This window comes from Heterodontus francisci, chromosome 1 (assembly GCF_036365525.1).
Source record: "Heterodontus francisci isolate sHetFra1 chromosome 1, sHetFra1.hap1, whole genome shotgun sequence".
Classification (NCBI taxonomy): Eukaryota; Metazoa; Chordata; class Chondrichthyes; order Heterodontiformes; family Heterodontidae; genus Heterodontus; species Heterodontus francisci.
Window position 1 is genome coordinate 48,130,479 of NC_090371.1, and position 24,231 is coordinate 48,154,709.

A 24,231-nucleotide genomic window follows, 5' to 3' on the forward strand; every position below is an offset into this window, starting at 1 on the left:
TAGCCCCTTAAAAATATATGTTTCAATGAGATCACTTCTCCATTCTTCTAAACTAGAGAATATGGGTCTAGAATACTCAATCTCTCCTCATAGGACAATACTCTCATTCCAGCAATCAGTCTAGTGAACCTTTGTTCACTCCCTCAAGAGGCAAGTATCCTTCCTTAGGAATGGAGATCAAAACTGTACACAGTACTCCAGGTGTGGTCTCACAATTGTGCTAAGATTTCTTTACACTTATAATCCAATCCCTTCGTAATAAAGGCTAACATACCATTTGCTTTCCTTATTACTTGCCATATCTGCATGTTAACTTTCTGCGATTCATGTACAAAAACACACATATGCCACTAATACTAACATTTCCAGTCTCTCATCATTTAAAAATATGCTTTTCCATTTTTTCCTACCAAAGTGGATCACTTGATGTTTCCCCACATTATGTCCACAAGTACTTCTAGTAGCTGTTCTCACACAAAATTCATTTGATTTTGGCCTGTGTTCTGAGATTGTAAACACTTGAATAGTGGCTATTTGTGAACACTTACTTTTGTTAATCTCTTCCTTTTCACATACCTAAAACAGATTGTTAAAACTTTTTATATGTCTCTAGTTAGTTTACTTTCATATCCTATTCATTTTTATCAATTTGTCATCCTTTGCTGAATTCTAAAATCTTCCCAATCCCCTGGCTTTCTAATGTTTCTGGCAACATTATACGCCTGTTCCTTTAATATTATCTTTCAGTCCTCTTGTTTGCCATAGTTGGACAACTTTTCTTGTGGGGTTATTTCTTAAGGGAATTTATAACCATTGCAAATTATAAATTAATTCTTAAAATGTTGTCATTGCCGACCTACCATTATATATTTAACCTAGTTTCCCAATATACCTTAGCCAACTTGCCCCTCAAACCTATTAGTTTGCTTTGTTCAGATGCAAGACCCATTTTCAGACTTAACTAAGTCACTCTCAAACTCAATATAAATTCACCATATTATGATCACTCCTCCCCAAGACCCTTTCTCTCTACTGTCTTTAACCCATCCTTTATCATAGCAAGCACTCATCCTTTTCCATTTTGCCTAACTCCTCTAAAGTATCCTGGAATGTTTAATTCTCAATCTCGGTCACTCTGCAAACACGTCTACGTAACGGCTATTAGATCAAACCCATTATTATCTATCTGTGCGAGTAAATCATCTATTCTTTCAATTTGTGACACTTTTAACAATTTAAGTTTTACCACTATGCCACCTAAATGATTAAAAATTATGGACACTTTCATAATCAGATTTCCTGTTAGAGCTGGTTTACATAGGAACTTTCAATGAAATGCATGCCTCACGCACCAAATATATTATATAGATTTTTGAATTCAGTCTGGCAAGCAGTAAATGCAGCAACAGTAACATGACAAAAGATACTCCAATATAACAGGAAAATATCTGAGGCCAAAAATAATCTCAAAGCACACTCAAATTAACACCAAAATAATTGATATTTTTGGCTTGATAGCCAACTGGCTACCAGTGACATATCTTGTTCTCTTGGTCTTCTCAATTTTCCCTGTAAACCTACTGACATTCTCACTTGTCCCAGGTATGTTATATTGGTGGGGTGGACAGGAAAGAACATGCATGATGCGAAATATCATGAAACACTTACTGAAACAATGTAGAGCATGTGAGGAATTCTGGCCTTGTCTGAAATCTATCATGAATGCTGAAACTCGGCAAACACTTCATCGGGTAGCAGTACCAGGTTTTAATTTGTGAAAAAAACATTTCTTTCATAAGTCATGCCACCATCCTTCATGAGCTATGGATCTCTCATGCTCCTGGGAGAATTATGTCACTGCACCATTCCTCTTAAGACATGCCACTTTATACCATACATAGCCATCTAGTAATATTCAAATTAACTAGAAAAATATTTTTGTTCAGAAGTATGTCGCATTCAAGAAGTATTGTACCATTTAGTCAGATTTTCTGAAAAGCAACGCTCAACATAACTAAAAGGCCTCAGATGCAACCTCTGCTGTCCAGCATTCCAAAATGTTGTTAGACAACTCATTGTCTTGGTATTCTAGTAGAATCTCATCCCAATTTTTAATTTATCATACTAACCAATCAATTTTCCTTTAAATATAGATAATTTTGATTTGTAGAAAATAAAAAATTGCCAACGATAGGTGAAAAGCAGTATGAGAAAACATTAAAAGAGATAGTTCTAAGATAAACATATTCTCATGTGGCAAGTTTTCAGGCCACCTTTCCCTTTAAGAGTACATCATGTCATTTTATCATGCAACCATATCCTTTCCCATGCCCTTTATAGTGCCCCATGCAGCTTCATAAGTTATTTTCAACCAGAAGCCAACTGAGCATATTTGCCAATCAAAATAAAAAAGGATTGCCCTTCCCATGCAAACAAAATATATTCCAAGATTTATTACATTTTGAAATTTTAGAAAATGAAGTATGTCTATGTCTACTTTTAACTTTTGGCAGAATCCATGTCTCAACAATATATTAAATCATTAGGATTGCTCAAATTGGCTAATTCATTAATGTTCAAGGCAACATATTTAATATTTAACACAGCATTAGCTTTGGCTCAGTTGGGAGCATTCTCAACTCTACGTCTGAAGGTTGTGGGTTCAAGCCCTGCTCCAGAGACTTGCATGAGTACAAATATCGAGGCTGACACTCCACTGCAGTACTGGATAGACAAGTTTAGATTGATAGACAAGACTTCTGGTCTCTCAGAGAATGAAAGAATACGGGGAGCGAGCAGTTAAGTGGAGCTGAAGCAGAAGATCAGCCATGATCGTACTGAATGGGAGAGCAGGCTCAAGGGGCCATATGGTCTACTCCTGCTCCTATTTCTTATGTTTTTACTGAGGGAGTGCTTTACTGTTGGGGGTGCTGTCTTTCAGATGAGATGTTAAACTGAGGCCCCGAGTGCTCTCTAAGGTGAATGCATGGCAGTATTGTGAAGAAGAGGGTTTATCCCTGGTGACCTGGCCAATAATGAATCCCTCAATCAACATCAGTCAAAAAAAATTATCTGTTCATTATCAATGAAAATAGAAAATATAAACCCTCCTATTCAAGGAGGGAGCGGAGACCTAAGGTAACTGTTAGAGCAAACTAGCTTGACTTGATCTATCGACTTTGTTTGAAGTGTAAATTGATCATTAGGAGACTGTAGCTGGGCACATAGAAAAACTCAAGGTAATCGGGAACAGTCAACATGGCTTTGTGAAAAGGGAGCTAATGTTTAACCAATATTGAGTTGAGTTCTTGAAGAGTAACATGTAACATGGATAAAGGGGAGCCCGTTGACATGCTGTACTTGGGATTTCAGAAGGCATTTGACAAATTGCCACATAAAATGTTACTTGCAAAGTAGGAGTTCATAGTGTCGTGGTAACATCATTAGCATGAATAGAAGATGGCTGGCTGCAGAGAAAACAGAGAGTATGCATAATGGGTCTTTCTGATTGGCAGGAAGTGTAAGCACTCCCCGCAGGGTTTGTTGCTAGTGCCCTCAACTTAGATGAGAGGAACGATGGCATGGCAGCTAAATATGCAGATGACACAAAGATAGGTGAGGTAGTATGTTGTGAAGAGGACATAAGGTGCTTGCAGATCAATATAGATAGGTTGAGTGAGTGGGTAAAAATCTGCCAGATGGAGTATAATGTGGGAAAATGTGAAGTTGTTCACTTTGACAGGAAGAATAAAAAAGCAAAGTATTACTTAAATGGAGAATGACTGCACACTCCGCGGTGCAGAGGGATCTAGGTGTTCTAGTGTATGAGTCACAAAATGTTCGATGCAGGTACAGCAAGTAATAAAGACGGCTAATGGAATGCTTTATTGTGAGAGGAGTTGAAAATAAAAGTAAGGATGTTATGCTTCAGTTATAGAGGGCATTGGCGAGATCACATCTCAAATGCTGTGTGCAGTTTTGGTCTCCTTATTTAAGGAAGATGTAAATGCATTGGAGGAGGTTTACTACATTGATCCCTGGAATGAGCGGGTTGTCTTATGAGGAAAAGTTGGACAGACTGGGCTTGTTTTCACTGGAGTTTAGGAGACTTGATTGAAGTATATAAGATCCTGAAAGGTCTTGACAAAGTGGGTGTGGAAAGAATGTTTCTTTTGTGGGGGAGTCTAGAACTAGGGGTTACAGTTTGAAAATTAGGGGTCGCCCTTTTAGGACAAAGATGAGTAGAATTTTTTTTGTTCAGTAGGTTGTGTGACTTTGGAACTCTCTGCCTCGGTGGTGGAGGCAGGGTCATTGAATAATTTCAAGACAGGGTTAGATAGATTCTTGTTGGGCAAGGGAATCAAAGGTAATCAGGAGTAGATGGGAGTGTGAAATTTGAGACAGAAACCGATCAGCCATGATCTTATTGAATGGCGGAACAGGCTAGAGAGGCCGAATGGCCTACTTCTGCTCCGAGTTCATATGTATGTATCTATGTACATTGCTGTTTGTGGGAGCTGGCCATTCACAAATTGGCTGCCACTATTCCTAAACAGTGACTTCTTCTCTTCTTCTTTGGCCTCCTTGTCTCGAGAGACAATGGATATACGCCTAGAGGTGGTCAGTGGTTTGTGAAGCAGCGCCTGGAGTGGCTATAAAGGCCAATTCTAGAGTGACAGACTCTTCCACAGGCGCTGCAGATAAAATTGGTTGTCGTGGCTGTTACATAGTTGGCTCTCTCCTTGCACTTTTGCCTTTTTTCCTGCCAACTGCTAAGTCTCTTCGACTCGCCACTCTTTAGCCCCGCCTTTATGGCTGTCCGCCAGCTCTGGCTATCACTGGCAACTGACTCCCACGACTTGTGGTCAATGTCACAGGACGTCAAGTCACATTTGCAGACTTCTTTAAAGCGGAGACATGGATGGCCGGTGGGTCTGATACCAGTGACGAACCCGCTGTACAATGTGTCCTTGGGGATCCTGCCATCTTCCATGCGGCTCACATGGCCAAGCCATCTCAAGCGCCACTGGCTCAGTAGGGTGTATATGCTGGGGATGTTGACCGCCTCGACGACATCTGCATTGGAAATACGGTCCTACCACCTGATGCCAAGGATTTTCCGGAGGCAGCGGATGGAATGAATTGAGACGTCGTTCTTGGCTGACATACGTTGTCCAGGCCTCGCTGCCATAGAGCAAGGTACTGAGGACACAGGCTTGATACACTCGGACTTGTGTTCCGTGTCAGTGCGCCATTTTCCCACACTCTCTTGGCCAGTCTGGACATAGCAGTAGATGCCTTTCCCATGCACTTGTTGATTTCTGCATCTAGAGACAGGTTACTGGTGATAGTTGAGCCTAAGTAGGTGAACTCTTGAACCACTTCCAGAGCGTGGTCGCCAATATTGATGGATGGAGCATTTCTGATGTCCTGTCCCATGATGTTCGTTTTCTCGAGGTTGATGGTTAGGCCAAATTCGTTGCAGGCAGCTGCAATCCTGTCGATGAGTCTCTGCAGACACTCTTCTGTATGGGATGTTAATGCAGCATCATCAGCAAAGAGGAGTTCCCTGATGAGGACCTTCCATACTTTGGTCTTCGCTCTAAGATGGGCAAGGTTGAACAACCTGCCATCTGATCTTGTGTGGAGGAAAATTCCTTCTTCTGAAGACTTGAGCGCATGTGAGAGCAGCAGGGAGAAGAAGATCCCAAAAAGTGTGGGTGCAAGAACACAGCCCTGTTTCACGCCACTCAGGATAGGAAAGGGGTCTGATGAGGCACCGTTATGCTGGATTGTGCCTTTCATATTGTCATAGAATGAGGTGATGATACTCAGTAGCTTTGGTGGACATCCGATCTTTGCTATTAGTCTGAGGAGACCACGTCTGCTGACGAGGTCAACGTAGAGGGGCACCCGTTGTTTACGGCATTTCTCCTGTAGCTGGCAAAGGGAGAACAGCATGTCAATGGTGAATCTCTCTGCTTGAAAGCCGCACTGTGCCTCAGGGTAGACATGCTCAGCCAGCTTCTGGAGTCTGTTTAAAACGACTCGAGCAAAGACTTTCCCCACTATGCTGAGCAGGGAGATTCTACGGTAGTTGTTGCACTCACCGCGGTCACCCTTGTTCTTATAGAGTCTGATGATATTGGCATCGCGCATGTCCTGTGGTACTGCTCCCTCATCCCAGCACAGGCAAAGCAGTTCATGGAGTGCTGACAGTATAGCAGGCATGACACTCTTGATTATTTCAGGGGTAATACCGTCTTTCCCAGGGGCTTTTCCACTGGCTAGAGAATCAATGGCATCACTGAGTTCCAATTCTGTTGGCTGTGACTACACTACAAGAAGTACTTAATTGGCTGTAAAGCACTTTGGGACATCCTGAGATTGTGAATTGCACTATATACTGGAGAGGTGGTGGTGTAGTGGCAATGTCATTGAGCTAGTATTCCAGAGACCCAAGCTAATGCACTGGGGACACAGGTTTAAATCCCATGACGACAGCTCATGGAATTTAAATTCAATTAGCAGACTCAGTAATGGTGCCAAGAAAGTATCATCAGTTGTCATAAAAACCCATCTGGTTCACTAATGTCCCTTAGGTAAGGAAATCTGCGTCCTCACCTGATACGGCCTACGTGTCACTCCAGGCCCACAGTAATGAGGTTGACTCTTAACTGCCCTCTGAAATGACCTAGCAAGCCACTCAGTTGTCAAGAGCAATTAGAAATGGGCAACAAATGCTGGTCTTGTCAGTGTTGCCCATATCCCATGGAAGAACAAAAAAAAGCAAATCCTTCTTTTCTTAGACCAAGCGGTGACTATAAATTTAGCTGAATTGTCTTTTAACTTTAGTAGGGGTTGTTTCTTCCACACACGACCAAACTTGGCAACACGTTATCTTTTCTACTACCCCAATCGCAGATTGTGCTAAATGAACCTTAACACATTCAAGTGGTTCCAACTACACCATAGAAACAGTATCTATGCATACAACCACACAATGGATATTTTTTTCTGCATTCCACATACCCAAAAAAATTCCTTATAAATTTGCTTAGGCCATATAGCATAAAAGTAACCTGATGAACAGTTCCTGCAGCTTGGCGTACCCCATATATCCCCCACTCCCCATCCATGTTATGACTCTTGCTAATACACCACATCTCTGAATTTTCTAGATTTGTTCCCATCAACCTCTATAACCACCAACTTGCTCTTATATTTTAAGTATTAACACTCATTCCATCTTGTAAAATCCTTGACATCCATTCCAATACAAAATCTTAATAAATTAATAAACGTTTAACAACTGGTTACTTAATAATTCACAAAATTCTTGTTAATCGAAGAACCCCTTAAAGAGAAATTGCTGACGCATTTCAGGCAAGGCTACAGTGTCAACAGTTCAGTCGCCTACACTAATTTTAGTAGAAAATGTCTTACACGCAATATAGATAAATGTGTTTAATATGCATATTTACTTATACATCTACGATAATTTAGGTCTTTCAACCAAGTTTGGAATCCTGAAATTAATTTATCAGATACAGCACATCTTAATGCAGATTTTTGGTTGTTGTCCAAAAGTTGCAAGTGTTTCTTTGACTTCACAAAAGTGATAGTTGAGAATGTTAACTCACACAATGAGACACAATTGACCAGTCCCTGCTCTCCATCTAGAACACAGTTGGATGTTGCTTGTACTTTGCCATGGTGCTGCTCAGTTATGGTCTGGATTGCTTTCTTCTGCTGACCAGGAGTGGTTATTGTTATTGGTCGAGCTGGCCATAATGACAGATCCCCTTCCAGAATCTGATGGTGGTGTTTCCATAGTGCTGAAGTCTGGTATTTCCACCCATACTACACTCCATATTTAGTAAAATACCAATAAGCAGTAACCAAGGAAGAAAGCACACACAATGATCAAGAAACACCAACACGCTTTGCTTTTTGTCTTACAATTTTACCAAAAAATGCATATAATGGTTAAAGTACATACAGTTACACCTTGAAAATGAGTATTGAGATCACATGCCCAATGACTGTGCTCATTACTGTTTATTTACTAATCAAAAATGCAATTAGCTACATCTGGATTCCAATTAGTCACATGTGGTTAGTAATGTATTGAACAACATTGTCATAGATCAACCGTGAAATAAGTCTGTTGCATTTCTTACCCTTGCCAGGTATAGTTAACACAACACATTTGTTGAATCCTATAGCCAGCATATCAAAGGAAGGACATACCTTCTCAACAGTAAATTTTGACCAGTTTTTTCTCCACTAAACAAATCCCTGAGGTCTCCCCTCCCAACAATCCCACCCTTGTCGAATATAATTTCAGCATAAGCTCCCTCAATCCTATCCCTTATGTCATTTAATCAGCTCCTCAAAACCGAGTACAGGAGATGTTTTGCTGTAATTATACAGGGCCTTGGTGAGGCCACACCTGGAATATTGTGCGCAGTTTTGTTCTCCTTATCTGAGGAAGGATATTCTTGCTATGGAGGGAGGGCAGCGAAGGTTTACCAGACTGATTCCTGAGATGGCGAGACTGACATATGAGGAGAGATTGAGTCGGTTGGGATTATATTCGCTGGAGTGCAGAAGAGTGAGGGGGGATCTCATAGAAACCTATAAAATTCTAACAGGACTTGACAGGGTAGATGTAGGAAGGATGTTCCCGATGGTGGGGAAGTCCAGAACTAGGGGTCATAGTCTAAGGATACGGGGTAAACCTTTCAGGACTGAGAGTGGTGAGCCTGTGGAATTCGCTACTACAGAAAGCAGTTGAGGCCAAAACATTGTATGTTTTCAAGAAGGAGTTAGATATAGCTCTTGGGTCTAAAGGGATCAAGGGTATGGGGCGAAAGCGGGAACAGGTTACTCAGTTGGATGATCAGCCATGATCATAATGAGTGGTGGAGCAGGTTCGAAGGGCCGAATGGCCTACTCCTGCTCCTATTTTCTATGTTTCTAACCCCATAACTCCTAAACCTTTCCATTGACTCGAACAACATCTCTTAATATTACCCCTGGCATCCTGCCAATATCTAGGTACCCCCCCTCCCCTCCCCTCCCTCCTTGTGCCATAAGGACACGCTGCCTCAATTCCACCAAATGATGAATGAAATCTTCAATTGACTGCAGCGGCTCTAGGTTAGAGAAATAAAATTAGCCTAGGAACTGTCAACATTTACATGTGAGTAATGAACATTATCATGGGGTAGCAGAATTACTGGTGCCTCTGGAACTGCAATCCACCTTCATGACATTAGGGGAAGTAAGCAAAATTCACACAGAATAATTGCAAAGAAAAAAACGTACCTTTTATATCTTTGAAGCACAAGTTTCATGTAGAATGTTCCCTTAACTTCATCCTCTACATTACTGGAGGATCTTGTGACACACCCACACCTGCCAACCTCCTCCATATAAAACCAACAACAAGCTCCTGTAATCTCATTCCATTGATCACGCAATGAGACGATGGTACATACATCCCTTTACACATACACTAAACAGTGACAAACTCTCTCACACCTTTCCCCTAGATCAATCAATGATCCTATAATTTATAACCCATCAAATATTTCCATGCATAGCAAATATCTAAGCAAACTCCCTCACGATCCTATCTCCCAGACCACAGAATGACATCTTCCCGTCTTTCACACACTCGACCTCCCCTAACTCCAGGGGAAGGATGTTACTCCATCTCAAAACAATACCTGATCTATCCAACTGTCACATTTAACAAAAAAAAATGAACTCCCTTTAATTCACCAAGAATAAAAAACCCACCAACCATAACCCTTCCATCCTTGATAACAGAAGTTTATCAACAAGCACAGCAACAATTTTCCCACAGAAGAAGCACACACACAGATAGACAGACAGTACCTGTTGTGTCCTCTCCAGTGTTAACTGCTGTTATTTATTTTCCCCTTCCGATTTTTTTTCTCTCTCTTTTAGTGTCTGTTCCCTCTATCAGTCCACAATCCCTGGTGATGGTGTGTCAGTGAATCAGAAGCCCGGATGGATATATGTGTCTCCTCTCCCGTCCCATCTCCTGTAATTATAAAAGATGTGGTTGCTAAGGGAGGGAGGAAAACCTCACCCAATCTTACAAAAAAAAAGAAAAAATATATACAGATATATATTGTCCTTCCACTCACGTAACAGCCTAACTTCACAGCAGCCACAGAGAGGAGAGGAGGGGCGGGCATTCGGCGAGGGCGCTTTTGATCGACAACACTGAGATCCAATCACTTAAAGCTCCCGCGCGCACGCCCTGCCCCGCCCCTCGCCAACCGTCATTTGGGGGCGGCAGCCAGCCACCAATCAGAGAAGAGCAAGCGGCGGGGTTTTTTTAATGTTATAAATGCCCTCCCACCGCGCCTCACGGCCGCCGCCCCGCCTTACATCTCGTGACGTGTTAGCCACGGCCGATGATTGACAGAAATCGGAACAGGGAGAGGGGCGGGGTCTCCGTGGGTTTGCGACAGCGGCCAATCAGCGACAAATAGAGGCGGGGTTAAGACGCAGGCGTGGATCCCGGTTTGACAACAAGCTTCTTGATTGATAGACGACGGCAAGGGCCAATGAGGGAAGAGAATGGGTCGGCGGAGCAGCCCAACGGTGAACGGGCGAGTGTGACGACTTATTTATCAAAGTGCTCTTTGGGGTCCGATACATGGATGGAAAATATTCTGTAGTCGAAAATATAAAAACAAAATGTTGCCGCTTCTGAAAATGTAAACTAAAACCAGAAAATTCTGGAAATAATCAGCCGGTATGGCAGCATCTGTGGAGGGAGAAAACCCGACTTAACGTTTTAGGTCGATGACCTTGCGTCAGAACTGGAAGATGTTGGAGATTTAACAGTTTACCAACAAGTACAGACAAGGGGATCAGGAAAAGAATGAAATGTCTGTGGAGGACGGGAGTGACTGAATTGCATTTTTATAATGGGACAAGTGTAGATGGCAATAACAGATGGGCAGAAGCACATTTTTCATTATCCCTCTTCAAAAATTGGAGCTCACCCCCCAATACCAACTCCTAATCTTAACCCATAACCCCAATTCCTAACCTTAACCCCTAGCCATTAACCATAACCCTAAATCATTAACTTCGCGCGTCACATATTGTGAATTATGATCGGTGCTGGGCATCTGTTGTTTGTCATATATATTAATGACTTGGATGTGAATGTAAAGGGCATGATTAGTACGTTTGCAGATGACACCAAAATTGGTGGTATAGTGGACAGTGAAGAAGGTTGTCTAAGGTTGCAACAGGATATAGATCAACTGAGAAAGTGGGCAAGGGAGTGGCAAATGGAATTTAACGCTGACAACTGTGAAGTGATGCATTTTGGGAAGTTAAACCAGGGCAGGACATACACAGTGAATGGTAGGGCCCTGGGGAGTGTTGTTGAGCAGAGAGACCTTGGGGACCTTTGAGGAGGTGACAAAGTTGATTGATGAGGGAAGGTCTGTCGATGTCATATACATGGACTTCAGTAAGGCAAAAACAAGAAATGCCGGATTCACTCAGCAGGTCTGGCAGCATCCGTGGAAAGAGAAGCAGAGCCAACGTTTCGGGTCAGTGACCCCTCTTCGGAACTTGAGAAAGTGAAGTCGCATGGGATCCAGGGTGTACTAGCTAGATGGATAAAGAACTGGCTGGGCAACAGGAGACAGAGAGTAGCAGTGGAAGGGAGTTTCTCAAAATGGAGACGTGTGACCAGTGGTGTTCCACAGGGATCCGTGCTGGGACCACTGTTGTTTGTGATATACATAAATGATTTGGAGGAAAGCATAGGTGGTCTCATTAGCAAGTTTGCAGACGACACTAAGATTGGTGGAGTAGCAGATAGTGAAGGGGACTGTCAGAGAATACAGCAGAATATAGATAGATTGGAGAGTTGGGCAGAGAAATGGCAGATGGAGTTCAATCAGGGCAAATGCGAGGTGATGCATTTTGGAAGATCCAATTCAAGAGTGAACTATACAGTAAATGGAAAAGTCCTGGGGAAAATTGATGTCCAGAGAGATTTGGGTGTTCAGGTCCACTGTTCCCTGAAGGTGGCAACGCAGGTAAATAGAGTGGTCAAGAAGGCATACGGCATGCTTTCCTTCATCGGACGGGGTATTGAGTACAAGAGTTGGCAGGTCATGTTACAGTTGTATAGGACTTTGGTTCGGCCACATTTGGAATACTGCGTGCAGTTCTGGTCGCCACATTACCAAAAGGATGTGGATGCTTTGAAGAGGGTGCAGAGGAGGTTCACCAGGATGTTGCCTGGTATGGAGGGCGCTAGCTATGAAGAGAGGTTGAGTAGATTAGGATTATTTTCATTAGAAAGACGGAGGTTGAGGGGGGACCTGATTGAGGTGGACAAAATCATGAGAGGTATAGACAGGGTGAATAGCAAGAGGCTTTTTCCCAGAGTGGGGGATTCAATTACTAGAGGACACGAGTTCAAAGTGAAAGGGGAAAAGTTTAGGGGGGATATGCGTGGAAAGTTCTTTACGCAGAGGGTGGTGGGTGCCTGGAACGCGTTGCCAGCGGAGGTGGTAGATGCGGGCACGATGGCGTCTTTTAAGATGTATCTAGACAGATACATGAATGGGCAGGAAGAAAAGAGATACAGAACCTTAGAAAATAGGCGACATGTTTAGAGAGAGGATCTGGATCGGCGCAGGCTTGGAGGGCCGAAGGGCCTGTTCCTGTGCTGTAATTATCTTTGTTCTTTGTTCTACATAGTTCCCTGAAAGTGGCAACACAGGTAGATAGGGTGGAGAAGAAGGCGTATGGCATGCTTGCCTTCATCGGCCGAGTCATTGAGTACAAGAGTTGGGACGTCATGTTACAGTTGTAGATAACGTTGGTTAGGCCGCATTTGGAGTACTGTGTGCAGTTCTGGTCGCTGCACTACAGGAAAGATGTGATTAAGCTCGAGAGGGTGCAGAAAAGATTCACAAGGATGTTGCCTGGTTTGGAGGGCTTGAGTTACAAAGAGAGATTGGATAGGCTGGGTCTGTTTTCCCTGGAGCGAAGGAGGCTGAGAGGGTACATGATAGAGGTATATAAAATTATGAGAGGCATAGATAGGGTAGATAGCCAGAGTCTGTTTCCCATGGTAGGGGTGACTAAAACTAGAGGGCATAGATTTAAGGTGAGAGGGAGGCGGTTTAAAGGGGATCAAAGGGGTAAATTTTTCACACAAAGAATAGTGGGTATCTGGAGTGAGCTGCCTGCGGAGGTGATGGAGGCAGGAACAGTAGCAACATTTGAGAGGCATCTGGACAGGTACTTGAATGAGCATAGAGGGTTATGGAATTAATGCAGGCAGGTGGGATTAGTATAGATAGGCATTATGGTCGGCATGGACCAGTGGCGCAGTGGTTAGCACCGCAGCTTCACAACTCCAGGGACCCGGGTTCGATTCTGTGTACTGCCTGTGCCGAGTTTGCAAGTTCTCCCTGTAACCGCGTGGGTTTTCGCCGGGTGCTCTGGTTTCCTCCCACTGCCAAAAAATTGCAGGTGATAGGTAAATTGGCTGTTGTAAATTGCCCCTAGTGTAGGTAGGGAATATGGGATTGCTGTCGTGTTAGTATAAATGGGTGGTTGTTTGTGGTCGGCACAGACTCGAAGGGCCTGTTTCAGTGCTGTTCTTAAAATAAAATTTAAAAAAATAAAATGGACGGGGTGGGCCGAAAGGCCTGTTTCTATGTTGTTCGACGCTATGACTCTAAAGAAGTTGCTTTTTCTAATATTCTTTCCTGGAATGTGGGCATCGCTGGCAAGGCCAGCCATAATTGCCCATGCGCCCTTGAGAAGGTGCAGATGAGCCGCTTTCTTGAATTGCTGCGTCCATGCGGTGTAGGGTACATCCACAGTGCTGTTATGAAGGGAGTTCCAGGTTTTTGGCCCAGCAACAGTGCAGGATTGGCGACATAGTTCCAAGTCAGGATGATATGTGACTTGGAGCAGAACTTGCAGGTGGTGATGTTCCCATGTGTCTGCTGGTCTTGTCCTTCTAGGTGGTAGAGGTTGCGGGTTTGGAAGGTGCTGTCGAAGGAGGCTTGGCGACCTGCTGCAGTACATCTTGTACATAATACACACTACTGCCACTGTGTGCCGGTGGTGCAGGGAATGAATGAATGATTAAGCAAGTGGATTGAGTGCCGATCAAGCAGGCTGCTTTGTCCTGGACGGTGTTGAGCTTCTTAAGTGTTGTTGGACTGCACTCATCCAGGCAAGTGGACAGTATTACCTCACACTCCTGACCTGTGCCTTCTAGATGGTGGATAGGCTTTGGGGAGTCAGGAGGTGAGTTACTCGCCACAGAATTCCTAGCTTCTGACCTGCTCTTGTCACTACAGTGTTTATATGGCTAGCCCAGTTCAGTTTCTGGTCAATGGGAGCCCCCAGGATTTTGATACTGGGGGAATTCAGTGATGGTAATGCTGTTGGAATATCAATATATGTTTAGATTCTCTCTTGTTGGAGGTGGTCATTGCCTGGCATTTGGGTGTCATGAATGTTACTTGCCACTTACTAGCCCAAGCCTGAATGTTGTCCAGGTCTTGCTGCACGCGGGCGTGGACTGCTTCATTATCTGAGGAGTTGTAAATGGTACTCATCAATGTGCAATCATCAGCGAACATTCCCACTTCTGGCCTTATGATGGAGGGAAGGTCATTGATGAAGCAGCTGAAGATGGTTGCGCCTAGGACACTACCCTGAGGAATTCCTGCAATGATTTTCTAGGGCTGAGATGATTGGCCTCCAACAATCACACCATCTTCCTTTGTGCTAGTTATGATGCTAACCAGTGGAGAGTGTTCCCCCTGATTTCAATTTTGCTCGGGCTCCTTGATGCCACATTCGGTCAAATACTGCATTGATGTCCAGGGCAGGTATTCTCAACTCAACTCTGGAATTCAGTTCTTTTGTCCATGTTTGAACCAAGGTTGTTACATGGTCAGAAGCCAAGTGCCCTGGCGGAACCCAAACTGAGCATCGGCTGATGAATCAGTGCTTCTCCATGTTGAACACCAATTGGAAAAAGCACTAAGTGTAGCAAGGGCACAGAATGTACTCTGGCTGGGGGACTTCAATGCCTATCACCAACAGTGGCTCAGTAGCACCACTACCGACCGAGCTGGCTGAATCCTAAAGGACATAGCTGCGAGACTGGGTCTGCAGCAGGTGGTAAGGAAACCAACAAGAGGAAAAAACCTACTTGACCTCGTGCTCACAAATCTACCTGTCCATCATAGTATTGGTCGGAGTGACCAGTGCACAGTCCCTGTGGAGACAAAATCCCATCTTCTCATTGAGGATACCCACCATCATGTGTGGCACTACCACCGTGCTAAATGGGATAGATTTCGAACAGATCTAGCAACTCAAAGCTGGGCATCCATGGGCCATCAGCAGCAGCAAAATTGTATTCAACCACAATCTGTAACTTTATGGCCCGGCATATCCCCCTTTCCACCATTACCATCAAGCTGGGGCATCAACCCCGGTTCAATGAAGAGTGCAGGAGGGCATGCCAGGAGCAGCACCAGGCATACCTCAAAATGAGGTGTCAGCCTGGTGAAGCTGCAACACAGGACTACTTGCATGCAAAACAAAGGAAGCAGCATGAAATAGACAGGACTAAGCGATCCTAAAACTAACTGATCAGATCCAAGCTCTTCAGTCCTGCCGCATCCAGTCGTGAATAGTGGTGGACAATTAAACAACTCACAGGAGGAGGAGACTCCACAAATATCTCCATCTTCAACGATGAGGGAGCCTAGCACATCAGTGCAAAAGTCAAGGCTGAAGCATTTGCATCCATCTTCAGCCAGAAGTGCTGAGTGGATGATCCATCTTGGGCTCCTCCTGAAGTCCCCAGGATCACAGAAGCCAGTTTTCAGCCAATCAGATTCACTCCACATGACATCAAAAATCGGCTAGATACTGCAAGGGCTATGGGCCCTGACAACATTCTCGCAATAGTACTGAAGACCTGTGCTCCAGAACTAGCTGCACCTCTCACCAAGCTGTTCCAGTACAGCTACAACACTTGCATCTACCTGGCAATGTGGAAAATTGACCAAGTATGTGCTGTGCACAAAAAGCAGGACAAATCCAACCTGTCCAATTACCGCCATATCAGTCTACTCTCAATCATCAGCAAAGTGATTTAAGGGGTCGTCGACAGTGCTAGCAAGTGGCACTTGCTCATCAATAACCTGCTCATTGATGCTCAGTTTGGGTTCTGCCAGTGCCACTCAGCTCCTGACCTTATTACAGCCTTTGTCCAAACATGGACAAAATAGCTGAACTCCAGAGGTGAGGTGAGAGTGACTGCCCTTGACATCAAGGCAGCATTTGACCGAGTATGGCATCAAGGAACCTGAGCAAAACTGGAGTCAATGGGAATCAGGGGAACACTGTCCGCTGGTTGGAGTCATGCCTAGCACAAAGGAAGATGGTTGTGGTTGTTGCAGGTCAATCATCTCAGTCCCAGGATGTTACTGCAGGAGTTCCTCAGGGTAGTATCCTAGGTCCAACTATCTTCGGCTGCTTCATCAATGACCGACTCTCCACCATAAGGTCAGAAGTGGGAATGTTTGCTGATGATTGCACAATGTTCAGCACCATTCACAACTCCTCAGAGAAAGAAGCAGCCCATATCCATAAGCAGCACAACCTGAACAACATCCTATTTGGGCTGATAAGTGGCAAGTAACATTCCTGCCACACAACTGCCAGGCAATGGCTATCTGAAACAAGAAAGAATCTAACCATCTCCCCTTGATGTTCAATGGCATTACTATTATTACTACTAAGTCAGGAGTGTGATGGAATACTCCCCATTTGCCTGGATGGGTGCAGCTCCAACAACACTCAAGAAGCTCGACACCATCCAGGACAAAGCAGCCTGCTTGGTTGGCACCCCATTTACCACCTTCAACATTCACACCCTTCACCACCGATGCACAATGGCATCAGTGTGTAGCATCTACAAGATGCACTGCAGCAAATCACCAAAACTCCTTCGACAGCACCTTCCAAACCCGCGACCTCTACCACCTCAAAGGACAAGGGCAGCAAATGCATGGGAACACCACCACCTGCAAGTTCTGATGTGGAACTATATCACCGTTCCTTCACTGTCGCTGGGTCAAAGTCCTGGAACACCAGGGTAGGCGGTGGCGTAGTGGTATTATCACTGGACTAGTAACCCAGAGACCCAAGGTATTTCTCTGGGGACATGGGTTCGAATCCCACCACAGCAGAAGGTTGAATTTGAATTTAATTAATAAATCTGGAATTAAAAAAAGCTAGTCTAATGATGGCCATTAAACCATTGTCGATTGTTGTAAAAACCCATCTGGTTCACTAATGTCCTTTAGGGAAGGAAATCTGCTGTCCTTACCTAGTCTGGCCTACATGTGACTCCAGACCCACAGCAATGTGGTTTAACTCTTACATGCCCTCTGAAATGGCCTAGCAAGCCACTCAGTTGTACCTAACCGCTACGAAGTCAATAAAAAGGAATGAAACCAGACGGACCACCCGGCATTGACCTAGGCACCGGAAACGACAACGGCAAACCCAGCCCTGTCGACCCTGCAAAGTCCTCTTTACTAACATCTGGGGGCTTGTGCCAAAGTTGGGAGAACTGTCCCACAGACTAGTCAAGCAACAGCCTGACAGAGTCATACTCAACGGAATCATACCTTACAGACAATGTCCCAGACACTGCCATCACCATCCCCGGGTATGTCCTGTCCCACCGGCAGGACAGACCCACCAGAGGTGGTGACACGGTGGGATACAGGAGGGAGGGAGTTGCCCTGGGAGTCCTCAATATCGACTCCGGACCCCATGAAGTCTCATGGCATCAGGTCAAACATGGGCAAGGTAACTTCCTACTGATTACCACTTACTGCCCTCCCTCAGCTGATGACTCAGTACTCCTCCATGTTGAACACCACTTGAAAGAAGCACTGAGGGTGGCAAGAGCACAAAATGTACTCTGGGTGGGGGACTTCAATGTCCATCACCAAGAGTGGCTTGGTAGCACCACTACTGACCGAGCTGGCCAAGCGTTAAGGACATAGCTGCTAGACTGGGTCTGCGGCAGGTGGTGGGGGAACCAACACGAGGGAAAAACATACTTGACCTCGTCCTCACCTATCTGCCTGCCGCAGATGCTTCTATCCATGACAGTACTGGTAGGAGTGACCAGCGCACAGTCCTTGTGGAGACGAAGTCCCGTCTTCACATTGAGGATACCACCCATCGTGATGTGTGGCACTATCACCGTGCTAAATGGGATAGATTTCGAACAGATCCAGCAATGCAAAACTGGGCATCCATGAGGCGCTGTGGGCCATCAGCAGCAGCAGAATTGTACTCAACCACAATCTGTAACCTCATGGCCCGGCATATCCCCCACTCTACCATTACCATCAAGCCAGGAGACCAACACTGGTTCAATGAAGACTGCAGGAGGGCATGCCAGGAGCAGCACCAGGCATACCTCAAAATGAGGTGTCAACCTGGTGAAGCTACAACCCAGGACTACTTGCATGCCAAACTGCGTAAGCAGCATGCGATAGACAGAGCTAAGCGATCCCATAACCAACGGATCAGATCTAAGCTCTACAGTCCTGTCACATCCAGCCATGAATGGTGGTGGACAATTAAACAACTAACTGGAGGAGGCGGCTGCACAAATATCCCCTTCCTCAATGATGGGGGAGCCCAGCACATCAGTGCGAAAGATAAGGCTGAAGCATTTGCAACAATCTTCAGCCAGAACTGCTGAGTTGATGATCCATCTCGGCCTCCTCCTGATGTCCCCTGCATCACAGATGCCAGACTTCAGCCAATTTGATTCACTTCGCGTGATATCAAGAAACGACTGAATGTACTGGATACTGCAAAAGCTATGGGCCCTGGCAATAGTACTGAAGACCTGTGCTCCAGAACTTGCCGCGGCCCTAGCCAAGCTGTTCCAGTACAGCTACAACACTGGCATCGACCCTGCAATGTGGAAAATTGCCCAATGCTCGATCCATCAATATTGGCGACCACGCTCTGAAAGTGGTTCAAGAGTTCACCTACCTAGGCTCAACTATCACCAGTAACCTGTCTCGAGATGCAGAAATCAACAAGCACATGGGTAAGGCTTCCACTGCAATGTCCAGACTGGCCAAGAGAGTGTGGGAAAATGGCGCACTGACACGGAACACAAAAGTCCGAGTGTATCAGGCCTGTGTCCTCAGTACCTTGCTCTATGGCAGCGAGGCCTGGACAACGTATGTCAGCCAAGAGCGACGTCTCAATTCATTCCATCTTCGCTGCCTCCGGAGAATACTTGGCATCAGGTGGCAGGACCGTATCTCCAACACAGAAGTCCTCGAGGCGGCCAACATCCCCAGCTTATACACACTACTAAGTCAGCGGCGCTTGAGATGGCTTGGCCATGTGAGCCGCATGGAAGATGGCAGGATCCCCAAAGACACATTGTACAGCGAGCTCGCCACTGGTATCAGACCCACCGGCCGTCCATGTCTCCGCTATAAAGACGTCTGCAAAAGTGACATGAAATCCTGTGACATTGATCACAAGTCGTGGGAGTCAGTTGCCAGTGTTCGCCAGAGCTGGCGGGCAGCCATAAAGACGGGGCTAAAATGTGGTGAGTCGAAGAGACTTAGTAGTTGGCAGGAAAAAAGACAGAGGCGCAAGGGGAGAGCCAACTGTGCAACAGCCCCGACAAACAAATTTCTCTGCAGCACTTGTGGAAGAGCCTGTCACTCCAGAATTGGCCTTGATAGCCACTCCAGGTGCTGCTTCACAAATCACTGACCACCTCCAGGCGCGTATCCATTGTCTCTCGAGTTAAGGAGGCCAAAGAAGAGATGTCCTGTACACAAAAAACAGGACAAGTCCAACCCGGCCAATTACCGCCCCATCAGCCTACTCTCAATCATCAGTAAAGTGATGGAAGGTGTCATCAACAGTGCCATCAAGCAGCATTGCTTAGCAATAACCTGCTCAGTGACGCTCAGTTTGGGTTCCGCCAGGGCCACTCAGCTCCTGACCTCATTACAGCCTTGGTTCAAACATGGACAAAAGTGCTGAACTCAAGAGGTGAGGTGAGAGTGACTGCCCTTGACATCAAGGCAGCATTTGACCGAGTATGGCATCAAGGAGCCCTAGCAAAACTGAGGTCAATGGGAATCAGGGGAAAAGCTGTCTGCTGGCTGGAGTCATACCTAGCGCAAAGGAAGATGGTTGTGGTTATTGGAGGTCAATCATCTGAGCTCCAGGACATCACTGCAGGAGTTCCTCAAGGTAGTGTCCTAGGCCCAACCATCTTCAGCTGCTTCATCAATGACCTTCCTTCAATCATAAGGTCAGGAGTGCGGATGTTCGCTGATGATCGCACAATGTTCAGCACCATTCGTGACTCCTCAGATACTGAAGCAGTCCGTGTAGAAATGCAGCAAGACCTGGACAATATCCAGGCTTGGGCTGATAAGTGGCAAGTAACATTTGCGCCACACAAGTGCCAGGCAATGACCATCTCCAACAAGAGAGAATCTAACCATCTCCCCTTGACATTCAATGGCATTACCATCGCTGAATCCCCCACAATCAACATCCTAGGGGCTACCATTGACCAGAAACTGAACTGGAGTAGCCATATAAATACCGTGGCTACAAGAGCAGGTCAGAGGCTGGGAATCCTGAGGCGAGTAACTCACCTCCTGACACCCCAAAGCCTGTCCACCATCTACAAGGCACAAGTCAGGAGTGTGATGGAATACTCGCCACTTGCCTGGATGGGTGCAGCTCCAACAACACTCAAGAAGCTCGACATCATCCAGGACAAAACAGTCCACTTGATTGGCACCCCATCTATAAACATTCACTCCCTCCACCACCGACGCACATTGGCAGCAGTGTGTACCATCTACAAGATGCATTGCAGCAATGTACCAAGCCTCCTTCAACAGCACCTTCCAAACCCGCGACCTCTACCAACTAGAAGGTCAAGGGCAGCAAATACATGGGAACACCACCCCCTGCAAGTTCCCTTCCAAGTCATACACCATCCTGACTTGGAACTATATCGCTGTTCCTTCACTGTCGCTGGGTCAAAATCCTGGAACTCCCTTCCTAACAGCACTGTGGCTATACCTACCCCAAATGGACTGCTGCGGTTCAAGAAGGCAGCTCGCCACCACCTTGTCAAGGGCAATTAGGAATGGGCAATAAATGCTAGCCTGGCCAGTGACGCCTAAATCCCATGAATGAATAAAAAAAAACAGCACTGTGGGTGTACCTACACCAGAAAGACTGCAGCATTTCAAGAAGGCAGCTCACCACCACCTTCTTAAGGGCAATTAGGGATGGGCAATAAAAGCTGGCCGAGCCAGCAACGCCCACCTCCCATGAACGAATAAAAAAAACGAACTGGCTAAGCTAAGAAAAGTATTCAGTTTTAAGCATGGTAGGGGCTGCTGGAGGTGATGGGGAAGAGAAAAAAGGAAAGGAGTGTGATAGGACAGAAGGCAGGAGAGATTAAATTACAAAGATGTCATGGAACAAAGGCAGAGTGTGTTAATGGTTGTGGTGAAAGACAATGCATTAGTCCAGAGAGAGTGTTAATGGCAGTATAATGAGCAGCTCACCCCCCACCACTCCCCCCCCCCACCCCACGTTCACTTGCTTGAAAGCTAATACTTTTCTTATCTTTGCCAGTTCTAATTAAAGGTCACAGACCTGAAACATTAACTGTGCTTCGCTCTCCAAAGATGCTGCCTGACCTGCTGAGTATTTCCAGCACTTTCTGTTTTTATTTCGGATTTCCAGCCTCTGCAGTATTTTGTCCTTATATTGATGTGTTTTTACTCAGTGTGTCCGGGGCTGTACAGGGTTTACCAGGCAGATGAGAAGAGCCTTATAGCATATCTCCAGTCATGAACAGTGGTGTACAAAGAGAACAAAGAGAACAAAGAACAGTACAGCACAGGAACAGGCCATTCGGCCCTCCAAGCCTGCGCCGATCTTGATGCCTGCCGAAACTAACACCTTCTGCACTTCCGGGGCCCATATCCCTCTATTCCCATCCTATTCATGTATTTGTCAAGATGTCTCTTAAACGTCGCCATTGTATCTGCTTCCACCACCTCCCCAGGCAGCAAGTTCCAGGCACTCACCACCCTCTGTGTAAAAAACTTGCCTCGCACATCCCCTCTAAACTCTGCCCCTCTCACCTTAAACCTATGTCCCCTAGTAACTGACTCTTCCACCCTGAGAAAAAGCTTCTGACTATCCACTCTGTCCATGCCGCTCATAACTTTGTAAACCTCTATCATGTCGCCCCTCCACCTCCGTCGTTCCAGTGAAAACAATCCGAGTTTTTCCAACCTCTCCTCATAGCTAATGCCCTCCAGACCAGGCAACATCCTGGTAAACCTCCTCTGTACCCTCTCCAAAGCCTCCACGTCCTTCTGGTAGTGTGGCGACCAGAATTGCACGCAATATTCTAAGTGTGGCCTAACTAAGGTTCTGTACAGCTGCAACATGACTTGCCAATTTTTATACTCTATGCCCCGACCGATGAAGGCAAGCATGCCGTATGCCTTCTTGACTATCTTATCCATTTGCGTTGCCACTTTCAGTGACCTGTGGACCTGTACACCCAGATCTCTCTGCCTGATAATACTCCTAAGGGTTCTGCCATTTACTGTATACCTCCCACCTGCATTAGACCTTCCAAAATGCATTACCTCACATTTGTCCGGATTAAACTCCATCTGCCATTTCTCCGCCCAAGTCTCCAACCGATCTATATCCTGCTGTATCCTCTGACCATCCTTTTCATTATCCGCAACTCCACCAACCTTTGTGTCGTCCGCAAACTTACTAATCAGACCAGCTACATTTTCCTCCAAATCATTTATATATACTACAAACAGCAAAGGTCCCAGCACTGATCCCTGCGGAACACCACTAGTCACATCCCTCCATTCAGAAAAACACCCATCCACTGTTATCCTCTGTCTTCTGTGACTGAGCCAGTTCTGTATCCATCTTGCCAGCTTACCTCTGATCCCGTGTGACTTCACCTTTTGCACCAGTCTGCCATGCGGGACCTTGTCAAAGGCTTTACTAAAGTCCATATAGACAACATCCACCGCCCTTCCCTCATCAATCATCTTCGTCTTTAATAGTGGAATGGAAGAAAATAAATAACTTATTAAGAAAATATGGGCTAACATTTTTCATGCTGTAAAAATATGTAAATAAAAATATAAATCTAGAAAAATAAAATAACAATTTAAGAAAAACAAACATACTTGATATAATAAAACAATATTAATTTCAGTTCAGCTGAGAGTTTCCTCAGACTCTTTGTCCATCCCTTTCCTGCTAATGCTGGTAGATTGACATTTTTCCTCTCTCAACGTCTTTAAAACCAGGAGGTCAAATTGAAAGTTTACCAAGCATGATATACTTGCGCCAGCAGCTTGCTGTAGGTGAGGCACTATGAAAAAAGCAGTACTCATCAAGTTTCACTGACTGAGTAGCTTATTCTACTACTGAAGAATACTGGAAGTGTAATACTTCTTGTTAACATAGTGTTAGTGTAGATTTTGTAACTGTAGCATCTGCTGAAGCTTCTCATGCTGTGAAGCAGCAGCTGCTGTCCAGTAATTCTAGATCAGTAGTGCAAATCTCAATAAATTTTTTCGCAATCTATTACTTAATGATAACAGTAATGAACATAACATGGATTTGAATGAATGCTATAACCTGAAATATTGTACTTATGGGCCAAAGAATTAATAGTTACTGGGCGATGAGTCATGGTATATGAGCCTCCAGTGCTGATGTCAATGTACAGCAGTCTTTTGTGAGAAACGTCAAGAGCAAACAGGCAAAAATGTTTCATGTTTTAAAATAAATTACACTTAGGGAGCAGTGATGATGCACAATTTTGTTACTCTAATGAGCATGCATTCATAATATGCTGTGTTACACCTACAACCTGTGTCCTTATCATCTCATGTGGCCATGAGACCTCTCCAGCAGGGCACTCCCCAGTCACTTCCTCATCTCCATTATCATATGTATCCACCTGTCTGTCCCTGGCTTCTCCACTATCAATGTATGCCCCTGGAAAAA

General features: G+C 45.1%; 1 protein-coding gene across 5 annotated transcripts in view; it reads right to left on the reverse strand.

The window, feature by feature from the left end:
- LOC137377086 (zinc finger and BTB domain-containing protein 7C) overlaps positions 1 to 10,254 on the reverse strand; it is a 379,658-nt gene extending 369,404 nt beyond the window's left edge. For all 5 annotated transcript variants that reach the window (XM_068046774.1, XM_068046682.1, XM_068046592.1 and 2 more), the window contains exons 1-2: positions 10,185 to 10,254; positions 9,910 to 10,078 (exon numbers count right to left, since the gene is read on the reverse strand). The gene's annotated coding sequence lies outside the window, so the exon portion shown is untranslated. The remainder of the gene's footprint in view (positions 1 to 9,909; positions 10,079 to 10,184) is intronic.
- Positions 10,255 to 24,231: the final 13,977 nt, after the last annotated feature.